The sequence below is a fragment of the Notamacropus eugenii genome, chromosome 5, assembly GCF_028372415.1.
Source record: "Notamacropus eugenii isolate mMacEug1 chromosome 5, mMacEug1.pri_v2, whole genome shotgun sequence".
Lineage (NCBI taxonomy): Eukaryota > Metazoa > Chordata > Mammalia > Diprotodontia > Macropodidae > Notamacropus > Notamacropus eugenii.
This window is the reverse complement of record NC_092876.1, coordinates 170,618,728-170,630,688: the sequence shown is the minus strand read 5'-3', so window position 1 is coordinate 170,630,688 and position 11,961 is coordinate 170,618,728. Positions and strand designations below refer to the sequence as shown.

The following is an 11,961-nucleotide window of genomic DNA, read 5'->3' as shown; positions in this document are numbered from 1 at the left end:
TTTGGTAAGTGCTGAAGGTAGGATTCTAACCTAATTCTTTCTTAACTCCAAGGGCAAGCATGCTCTCTCTGCCATTTCATTTAGCCCTTTAGTCCATTTGATTATAAACTCCTTGAGAGTATGAAATGTCTTTTGCCTCTTTTTTTATTCTCAGCTCTTAGCATAGCACATGGCACATAGAAGGCACTTATTGAACATTTATTGATCAATTGATATTGACTCTTATAATTGTTGTGGATGATGGACCTGTTCTAACTTTATCCTATTGTTCCTCAATGATTATGGTTATTTTTCCTATTCCTTATAGTAAATGGATAGGTTCACATTTGGAGGCAAGTTAAAGAATAAGTTGTATTTTTTCTACATGATCCTACATGACCCTATTCTAAGGAATCTCCACCTATATAAAGGAAAGACCTCCAGTTTGTTGGAAGGGACAGAAAAAAATAGTCAGTGAGCCTATTATAAATAAAGCCTGAGGCTTAAAGTCTTTGACTTTTAAATCCTTTTTTTCCCTGATGCCCCTTTCATCTAAATTGTTACCTGATATATTATCCAAAATTCATTTCACCTCCTTTCATATCCCCAATTCACAAGCATGATCCTCTTTTAAATGATCTATTCTTGTTGTTGTTCAGTTATTTCAATCATGTCCAACTCTCTGTGACCCCATTTAATGTTTTCTTGGCAAAGGCACTAGAGTGGCTTGCCATTTCCTTCTCCAGTTCATTTCACAGATACAAAGAAGAAACCAAGGTGAACAAGGTTAAGCGACTTGCTAGTGTCATATTGAGAGTAAGTGTTTGAGGTCAAATTGGAACTCAGGTCCTTCTGACTCCAGGTCTCTTTGTCTATCCAGTGTACCACATAACTGCCCTATATGATCGTAGGGACTCAGTTTCATAAAAATTCAAAGGAAAGAGGGTGAAGAGTTTGCTTTCAGTTCTCTATAGTTCCTTTGATTCCTATGCAAATTAGCTCAAGAGCAAAACTCACAAAATTGTGATGGGTTGATGGTGACTACAAACTTTGTCTTAACATCTGGCAATCCAAAATCATTGCATTCCCTATATCTTTGTTTCAAATTTCATGAAAAAAGATAGTGTTCCCAGGGTCATCAGATTTAATGCAGGAAGTGATTTGGGAAGTCATTTATTTTATTTATTTTTTACATGTATATATACACACATATTTATATGTATAATAAACTTTTTATTTTAGAGATCACTTAGTTCAAACATCTCATTATATAGATGGAGAAAGTGAAACCCAGAGTTAGTGTTTTGCTTACACAGGGAGTAGATCATTTTCAAACCCAATATTTCAATAATTTTCAATTCAATTCTTCAATATGAAGAAATATCTGTTCTTCATAAATGGTTCTGGAATCAGTATGAATGCCAACTGCTCTAGTGTGTGTACTATGGAACTTTGGCCAGGATTTTGACTCCTCTTTCATGGAAGAAAAATGAAAAGCTACTGTTTGAAAGGAGTTCTGTGGTTGCTGTTACTATGTGATATAGTCAGAGTTTTGTCTTTAGAATATAATGTATTTTATTCCAGAAGTTGTTTTCAATTTGTCTCTGTGTTTCTAGTGCTAGCACGGAACCTTACATACAGAAATTACATAAAATGCATTTAGTTTATTGAATTAGTCACAATAACCAGAATTTTTGACTCTTTACTGTCTCATTTCCATTGACTATGATGAGGATAGCATGAAAATAACCTTTTTTATCAATTGGCGGAAGATAATGGATACCTACCTGATATAATTTCCAGTATATACAATATGCAGTCATTTATTCACCCCACCCTTTGTGGTCAGAAAGTACGTAGATCCTTTGTACCTTTCCTGTCATCTATTACAAGGCAGTGCTCTCTGTAAATAGTCAATAAATGCTTTTTGGAAGAAATCAATGAATAAGTTGAATAAATGAGTTTTCCTTTAAACCACCTCCAATGCTTTATTTGCTGAGAAGTGTTTTTTTCTTCGCATGAATTTAAGTCAACCTGCAAGTCAGTTTTGTTCTTTTCCCAACTACTTTTTCATTTATAACTCTGGGTTTCCAACATATAAAGTTTCAAAGTGAACCCGTGCTCATGGAAAGGTCAAGAATAAAAGACTAATCAAAGGCTAGAAGAGTTTCTTCTGACACATTTCTCACTGTCTCACTCATGTTGATATACATGTGTATACATTTATGTTTGTATAAGTATATTATATACGTATGTATTTGCTATGTGAATATGAATGTGAGTGTTTACTATGCATCTGTGTGTAAGCAAGAGTGTGCCAGAATCTTCATTAAAGGACTCTGAGTCAATTGTTCAATTTTTCTTGTGAGCATTTAAACTTCAGAAACTGAAAAATGCTACAAACCAGGGCATGATATATTATTTTGTTGGTTAAATAAACTTTAAAAAATGCTAAAAATTGCAGGTTAAACTTAAATGTGTGTCACGTATATAAATATGAGATCCAGTTTTTAATCATTTGCCTGTACCACACTGCATGCTTGTAAACCTATATGCAATGAATTATGTAATACTAGAGGAGAATATCTTCATGCCATAGAAGTGTAATAGACCTTAGATGACAGTCAGTCCAATCTTCTCACCTTATAAGTAAATGTATTGAAGCTTAAAAATATTAAGTTATTTGCTCACACTCACATAGGCAGCATAAAAGTTGTATTTATATAGAACTTTGATATCTTCAAGATATTTTACGTTTCTTGTATCATCTCATATTTATATCAATCATTCAAAATCAATGCAATTTTTATCCCTATTTTTTTTTGGTAAAGAAACTGAGTCAGAGCTTGAGCAACTTGACTTGGGTCAAACAGTTAGTAAGTCAAACAGGTGGTAGTTACAATCATAATTACAATCAACAAGCATTAATTAGCACCTATTTTGTATCAGACACAATGCCTAACAATGGAGACACAAAAACAATGAAGAAGTCCCTTGATCTTACATCCTGTTGGATGTGACAACACCCACGTATACAAAAAATGTAGGGATATGGATTGAACCTGTGATTTTACTGGTGTGTGGAAATCTGAAGGGAAGAAACTTCCTCTGCCAAATATGAGTTGACACCTTCTCTGTAATTGATAGTCTTAGAGAATTTCTCGGGGATATGAAAGGTTAAGTGATAGTCAGGGTCACAACATGTATCACTCAGAGGCATGATTTAAGTGCTGATTTTCCTAGCTTCCAGAAAAGCCTTGGTTTCATGTATACAGTGTGATTTAACCTGCATTATCAGCATTCATAGCACACACCTCCTCAAACTGTTCTCTCCAAAGTTAACCGTGATCTCTTAGATTTCTTAGACTCTTAATTGCTAAATCCAATGACCTTTTCTCAATCCTCATTTCTTTTGATCTCTCTACAGCTTTTGGCATTGTTAGGTGTGTTCCTCTTCTTGATATGCTCTTCTCTCTATGTTTTCCAAACAGTGTTCTCTTCTGTTTCTCCTCCTATAAATCAGACTGCTTCTTCACAGTCTGCTCAGTTAAATTATTGTCATGGCCTGCTTGGTGGATTTACTCACCTCAAATTTCCCCCCTTTTGAATTCATCACACATTTAACTAGTAAAGTGATTTTCCAAGACCCCAAGTCTGACCATGTCATTCATTTTCCCACTCCTACTCAACATAGTTGAGTTTTGTTCTCTATTATCTCCAGATTTGACATTCAAAACCCTTTATGACCTAACCCTGCACACCTCATCTTTCTTTTCTAGGTCTTCTTACACCGTGCCCAAGTCACACTCTTTGATACAGTGAAACTGGCATTATTTCTGTTCCTAAAACAAAATGTTGGATCTCTCAGTTTGGACATTTTCTTTGGCTGCTCCCATGCCTTGAATACTCTTACTTCTCATGTGTGCTTCTCGGCATCCTTCAAGTCCCAACTCAAATTTCATAATTTACATGAAGCCTTTTTCAGCTCTTCTTAATTCTAGATGGTGCATCTGATTCCTCCAGGTGCTAATACCTTAATTCTAGTGTCTTCCTGGTTCTAATTATTTTTATTTTTCATATATCTATATATATATGTGTGTTTATGTATATATATATGTACATATATATATTTTGTTTGTACATACTTGATTATTTTACATAAACTAATCTACTTATTCAATGCCATTCCATTCAAATTACCAAAAAGATGTTTTTATTAATCTATAAATAATAATAAAAGTCATTCTGAAGAAGAGAAGGTCAAAGATATCAAAGGAATTAATAAAACAATGTAAAGGAAGGGGGTTTAGCAGTACCAGATCTTAAACATTATTAAGTAGTAGTTTTCAAACCTATTTGGTACTGGCTAAGAAAGAGAAAGTTAGATCAGTAGAAGAGAGTTCATGTACAATACATAGTAGCAAACAATTATAGTAATCTTATGGTTGAGAAATGTAGAAAACTAAGCTTTGGAAATAACAATTCATTATTTGCTAAAAAAATTGTTGGGAAGGTAAAAAGCAGTCTGGCAGAAATTGGATATTGACCAATATCTTACACCATTTACAAAAATAAGGTCAAAGTGGATATATGACCTAGATACAAAGGAGATATCAGACTCATGGATAGGAGAACAATGGGTGAGTAAACAAGAAACAGCACTGTGAAATGTAAAATGGATAATTTTGGTTACATTAAATTAAAAGGTCTTTGTATAAATAAAACTAATGTTGCCAAGATTATAAGGAAAGCATAAAATTCAGAATAATTTTATAGTTTATTAAAAGAAAACTTCTCATATCTTAAATGTATAAAGAACTTTATTAAATTTGTAAGAATATGAGTCATTCACCAACTGATAAACGCTCAAAGGATATGAACAGTCAGTTTTTTGATGAAGAAATCAAAACTATATATAGTCATATAAAATGCTCTAAATCATTATTAATTAGAGATATGTAAATCAAAACAACTTTTAAATGTCATCTTACATCTATCAGGGTCAGAAGAGAAAAGTGACAAATAATAAAGTGACAAATAGTAAAGACAAATGAGGAGAACCAAGAGAACATTGTACACAGTAACACCAATATTTTTCTAAGAACAACTTTTAAAGATTTGTCATTTTGAGTATTATAAAAAGAAAAGTCAACTACAAAGGACCTATGAAGGAAGATGTTATCCACATCCAGAGAAAGAATTGGCAAATAGAAAAAGGTATAGTATGGGTTTACATATACACACATTATTGTATGTATGTATATTGTGTGTATGTATGTGTGTATATATATATTTTGTGTGTATATATGTGTGTGTAAACACATATATGTACTGAATATTTACATCTAATATTAGCCCTCTTGGGGGTGAAGGGAGGGAGAAAATATAAGAGAAAAAAGTACATAGCAGAGAATAAAAACTAAACTTGGAAAGAAGCACAGAAAAGCACGGCACCTTTGAAAAAGTTGCATAGTATTGTATAATTTATTTTTAAAAAGTATACAGTTTGAAATGAAAATTCATGACTTTATGTTGAATATTTTTTTATCTTGTGCTGTGTACATGGAAATGTTCTTCTTTTGTCTTTTTGTATTTAAATTGAAAATAAAGAAAAAAACAGACACTATACTAAATTAAACTTTAAGCCATACACAATTTAAAAAAAAAAACAGCACCATTTTAAATTTATTACACATCAGGAAGGCTATAAACAAACCTAAGACAATGGACTTCTTGGAACTGAAGCAAGGGTGCTTGAGGACACTCAATAATGATGCAGAAAACATTGGAACACTACTGATGAAATACACACATATACAAATACAGACACAAATATATATATACACATATATACATTAACATACAGACAGACAAGTTTATTTACTTTTTTGCAACATTTAACCATCAGTAATTATTGCTGTATTCCTATAAATGGGTTGCTACATAGAGGATATGTCATTTGATAATTGGAATATCAGTTAGTGATTCATTAAGGTAACAGTATTCCTCATTACATTAAAGGGAGTAATTGAAATGACCAAATTAATATTACCACCAGTTTCTACTGTAATGATTCTACACTGCAAATGGTTTTTGCTATACTGATGTTTATAATTAAGTCTGAATCTTCCTAATGCCACATTTCTATTTCTATTTTGTTAAACTCTGGAATACAGCTTTCCCTCTGAGTTTAAAGTTATAATTAATGGGAAAACCTGTTACCTACCAAACCTTTGCATCCTGGGAAAATTCCAGCACATCTGTTTTTATCTATAAAGGGCTAGAAACCTATCTGGTATATTTCCACAAGGTCTATTGTCCATCCTGGGCATTCCTTATAAAGTTAAGGAAGATTTTATCTCTATAACAAATGTTCCTAGGAGCCAGGGAGTATTCTATCTCTGACCTACTAAAAATGTTCCCAGGGTGTAGATACCATCAATACATCCCTCATTACTTAATGATAGAGAGGGTGATTTCTAGCTCTACATGAGTGTTAATCCTTCTTTCCTTGATGTAACAATCATGTTGTCCCCATTCCCAAGATTCCGTTTGTGCTGAAAACAATTGCATTGCTTTCCCCACCTACTCCAACTCTGTTCTCTGTTCTCTTGTACTTTCCCAATTTATATGGAAGCTAGGAAGCCCTACCTCATGTTCTTGATCATTCTGGGACGCCATTGACACATTTTATCGGTTATTGATAGCCAAACTAATAATTTGACTTTGTTTTGTTATTTGTGTTTCTGTTTACCTTAATTGTCAAATGTAACACTTTTAAGTGGACTACTCCATATTATGGTGGATAAAAGAGGTCACTGGAAGTCAAGACGTCAGGTTTAAAATCTGGCTTTACTACTGCCTAGCCATGTGACCTTGGGCAAGTAATTTCTACTTTTGGAGATACAATTTTCTGAGCTGCAAAACAAAAAAAAAATTAGACATCTTTAGTTTGTCTTGTATGTCCAACAATCTCTCTATAATTTTTCTTGTGAATTTACATTACTGAATCAAATATCTTCCCTCTAAGGGGAAATCTCTCTGCTAGTTTCAGCAATCTCCTCCCTTTTGTGGGGCATTCAGGCAAACTACATTACCATGTTTATTTTTCATAGTAACAAAAAACAGGAGAAAGTCAAGCAATGGGCAATAATACATAGTCAGCCTACTTCTCCTTAATTCTAGACAGAATATTCCCCAAAGCTTCTCTATGGCAAGTTTATCTTCATTAACTATAGGTGGTAGCAGCATGTCTGGTGTTTGCACATGTAGACAGGTGTCTCATTTAGCATTGTCGTCTTTTTAAGAAAAAAACAATTTCATTTTAGAGGAATTTATATTGATATAATTTTTTTACATTGCCTAGGTTTCCCCTAGATCCACTTCTCCTCCACTCCCAGAGAGCCAACCTTTATAACAAAGAATTTTTTCTAAAGTGTTGTTGTGTTCAAGCTTAAAATATGATGTACTAAAAAAATTTTAAAAACCTTTAAAAACAATATGGTGTACTGCAATATGGTGCTAACTGAGAAAGTTGGAAGACTAGATATTGTCTCTAGTCCTTAATAACCCTCAAAAGTTCCAAAAGAAAAGTACCATGTGACAAAAGAAGAATTATAGCAGTCTCTGCAGGCCTAAACAAGAAGCTTGACAAGGGACCAGCCTTATGAATTAGCAGTAGAAAATATTAATTCCTACCCTATTCATCTACCTCCATGCTCTGGTAGAGGGTACAACTGAACTCCCAGACTTGTGTTCTAGTATATGATAAATCATTTCTTGGATGTCATTGCCCTCTCTGCCAGCTTACCCTAGTTTCCCCTCATCCCAACGTTCCTTTGCAACAAGCCAAAATATTTTGACTCTGCCCTCTTATGCATTTTTTGTAGTAAGGTTAACTACTGTGGATTCAAGTCTTTCTATGCTGCAAATTATTTCTGCCGTGTAGACCATAAATTTTGTCATTCGGTCCCTTTTAACTGCTTTAAATACTGTGATTTCTCTCATGAGTTGTGAATATTTGCTATATAGTTCCATACTTCTTTGGGAATCCTCATAGTTCTTTGTTTTATCAGGTACTCATTCAGTTCCCTTTTTCTTACAACATGTAATTGAAATGTTAGCAGTTATCCAATATTTTAGTTTGTAGTCACACAAATAGATTTGGTGCCTAGAGGGCTTCTGTTACCTTGATTCCAATCTGTAATTCTGTGGGTCTGTATTCCTAGCACTGTAGTTAACAAGCTTCCAGTCAGTGTGCTTTTTGTCAACATTCAACCTGTAGACATAGTGCTCTCTATTATTATTATTAGTATTAAATATAACAGAGTAAGAACATTGCTGTCCTTCAAGTTAAACCTTGGGTAAACTGTCATATAAATCCAAAAGACATAAACTGAAGATCAGTTTTTCTATTGACATGTTTTGTGACTTTGGATAAATCATTTGTCCTTTTGGGGCTATGGTTTCTTAAACTAAAAAAAAAATGGGTTATACTATTAGGTTTGTAGCGCAATGAGATCATAAAAACAGGAAAAAGATCTCCAAGTAAACAATATTTACAGCAGCTCTTTTTGTGGTATCAAAGAATTGGAAACTGAGGGGATACCCATCAATGTTGGAATTGTTGAAAAAGTTATGGTATATGTATTTAACGTAATACTATTGTTCTGTAAGAAAAGAAAAGCAGATGGATTTCAGAAAATCCTGGAGAAACTTACGTGAACTATAGCTGAGTGAAGTGAGCAGAATCAAGAGAACGTTGTACACAGGAACAGCAACTTTGGCAATGGATGATCAATTATGATAGCCTTAGTTCTTCTCAGCAGTGCAGGGATCCAAGAAAATTCTCAAAGATTCATGATGGAAAAAGCTATCCACATCCAGGGGGAAAAAGTACAGTCTGAATTCTTGTGTTTGTCCTTTATTTTCAAAGAAGACCATGACATCAAAGAAATGATGCCATGACTTGCACTTGACTTTGTTTTGAGTGCTGGAGGGCTGCGTAAGTTCACCAATATAACTTTTTTCACCTGGGCCATCTGGATCCAGTAACCAGATATTCATCAGAATGACTAGAGACATTTTAGGCTAAGGCCTATTCAGGTACTGACTTAGAGGGAGGTAACACCCATTCAGTGAATAGGCCTCTTTAAAAAGTAGTCAGGGAATGGCCCCTTGGATGAGCAAAAGAAAAAAAAAACTAATCAAACTGGAAGGGAAAGGGAAACAGTTCCTGTTGTTAATCACTCTAAGCCAGGAGGGCCCAGAGAACAGTCATTAAGTAATATTACTATTTTCCTTTTTTTCTCATAGTTTTTCCCTTTTGTTCTGATTCTTCTTTTACAACGTGACTTATGGGGAAATATGTTTAACATGATTTTCTATATATAACCTATATCAGAATGCATGTTGGCTTGGGGAGGGAAGAAAGGAAAGGAGAAAAATTTAGAGCTCAAAATTTTACAAAAAATAATGTTGAAAACTATCTTTACATGTAATTGGGAAAAAAACATCTATTTATAAATAGTAGAAAAAATGAAAAGAAAAGAATGAGTTAGATTTATAAAAGTGTAAATTTTCTCACTCAGAATTCTCTTTCATTTATATTTTGAAATTTGGGGATTTAATTACTACTTATAATAGTAATCGTCCCAAAGATGGAAATCAAGAAAAATTCATTTCCATACAGATTTTTGAACTAGAAAAGACATATCTTTAAATATCAGAAGCAGGTTAATCTGTAATTGAATTTCATAGGTACTCTACCAATCTCAGATGAAGATACAGAGGTAATAAATAATTCAACAAAAGTAGGAAGAGATATCCAGCCTACAATGTGTGAGAAACGTCTCCAAAGCAACTCTGAGATGGACTTCTCAGTAATCAGCCCTATTGGGCAGAGTATCTAGTTGGTATAAATCAAAGATATCTCTCTTCTCTCACCCTCTTTCTCTCCTTGCTTTAGCATCACAGAATCTACGAACCCCATTACTCATTATTCTAATATTTCTGCTTTCACTAGCATACTCTTTTTTCTACCATTTGCTTCAAGGCAATTTTGACATCCTTATTTCTCAGACTGTAGATGAGGGGGTTTAGCATGGGCACAGCAATAGTGTAAAAGACAGAGGACACTTTCCCCTGATCCACAGAGCTGACTGAAGATGGTTGCAGGTACATAAATGCACCAGAGACAAAGAAGACACAAACTGCTACAATATGGGAGCTGCAGGTCTTGAAGGCTTTGGATCTCCCTTCAGTGGATTGTATTTTTAAAATGCCAGCAATGATCAAAACATAAGAGCAAATAATGATCAGAGTTGGGCAAAAGATATTAAATGTCCTGGAGGCCAGGTTCACCACTTCGTTGACATAGGTACTAGAACAAGAGAGCTTCAAGAGTGGGAGGAGATCACAGAAGTGATGATTGATAGCATTTTCCTTACAGAAGATCACTCTAAGCAGGCAGCTTATGTGAGCTGTGGCTACTACCAGGCCCAATGAATACACCCCACCCACCAAACATGAGCACACCTGAGAGGACATAACAAGATTACAAAGAAGGGGATGACATATAGCTATATAGTGGTCATATGCCATCACAGTGAGCATTTGACATTCAGAAATTAAAAAAAAGACAAAAAATAGAACTGAGTCATGCACTCAGGGTAGGAAATGTTGTTTTGCTCTGAGACAAAGTTCCCTAGCATTTTGGGAATGATGATAGTTGATTGACAGAGATCAATGAAGGACAAACTGCACAGGAAATAGTACATGGGGGTGTGAAGATGAGAACTTAGTGTAGTCAATATGATAATTCCCAGGTTCCCCACCACACTGATGACATAGATACCCAGGAACAGGAAGAAGAGGGGCAGTTGGAGCTCTGACTGATCTGTGAGCCCTATGAGGATAAATTGCATCACTAATGAGTAATTTGCTTCAACCATTTTTTTAGAGTGCAGAGTAAGAGGAGACCAGAACCTGTAGATAGGAGGGAAAAAAGGAAGTCCTTATCATCACAAGTTTCAGGTGTAGGCTCAGAGAGAACAAATGAAATTATAATGATTTTTAATTATCTTTTTCTGTCTCTATATAAAAGATAAAGATAATCACAATGATAAAATAAAGACTGTAGATAAAATGTACCTAAATTTTGGCAAAGTATTTGTTGATCAATATTTGAAATCAATATCAAAATTTGTGTCTCACCTTGATCAATATCTTACATAAAAGCATAGATTATATCCATGCCTAATTTGAAGGTAAAGCTAGGAGAGATGGCTAACTTTCAGTCTGATCAATATATGATTCAAATCATCACAAAAAGGACAATGGACTGAGTCTAATCAATGTAAAATCCTGCAGAGGACTTGAAGAGTTTTCAATACCACAGAAATATGGGGGTATCTTTAAATGTTAATCTGACAAAGGTTTGGGATTTTTTTGTTGCAGATAAGGTTTGGGATCCTTAGCAGACTGCAAACTGACAATGACACAATATAATGAGGCAGTCAAAATACTAAACATAATCTTGGAGGAAAGCATAGATTATAGGAATAATGAGTAGATAAGAGTGCCATACTGTATCTTGCTCAAACTACATCTTCAGTATTATTTCTGGTTGTTTCCCATAATTGAGGAAGGGGATTGACCAGATGGAAAACATCCAGAAAAGGGCAATGAGGGTCATGAATGATCTCAGTAGATGCCACATAAAGATGACTTAAATGGTCTGTAAAATTTTAGCATGGAGAGTGGAAGGATCAATGGGAAATGAGAATTGTTTCTAAGTTTGTGCAAGGGCTACCTGTATAAAAGGAATTTAACTTAGTTGAGTTCCACTTGTTTATTGCCCAAGAGCAATGCATGAAAATTCCAAAAATGTAAGTTTAAACTTCATGTGAGAATGAAATCCATAACAATTCTATGGAACCCAAAGGGACCAAGGCTGCCTGGGCAGGAGTAAGGTCCCCCTCA

The 11,961-nt window shown here is 34.4% G+C and overlaps 1 pseudogene; it reads right to left on the bottom strand.

The window, feature by feature from the left end:
- Positions 1-9,999: 9,999 nt before the first annotated feature.
- On the bottom strand, positions 10,000-10,931 carry LOC140507749 (olfactory receptor 8G1-like; annotated as a pseudogene).
- Positions 10,932-11,961: the final 1,030 nt, after the last annotated feature.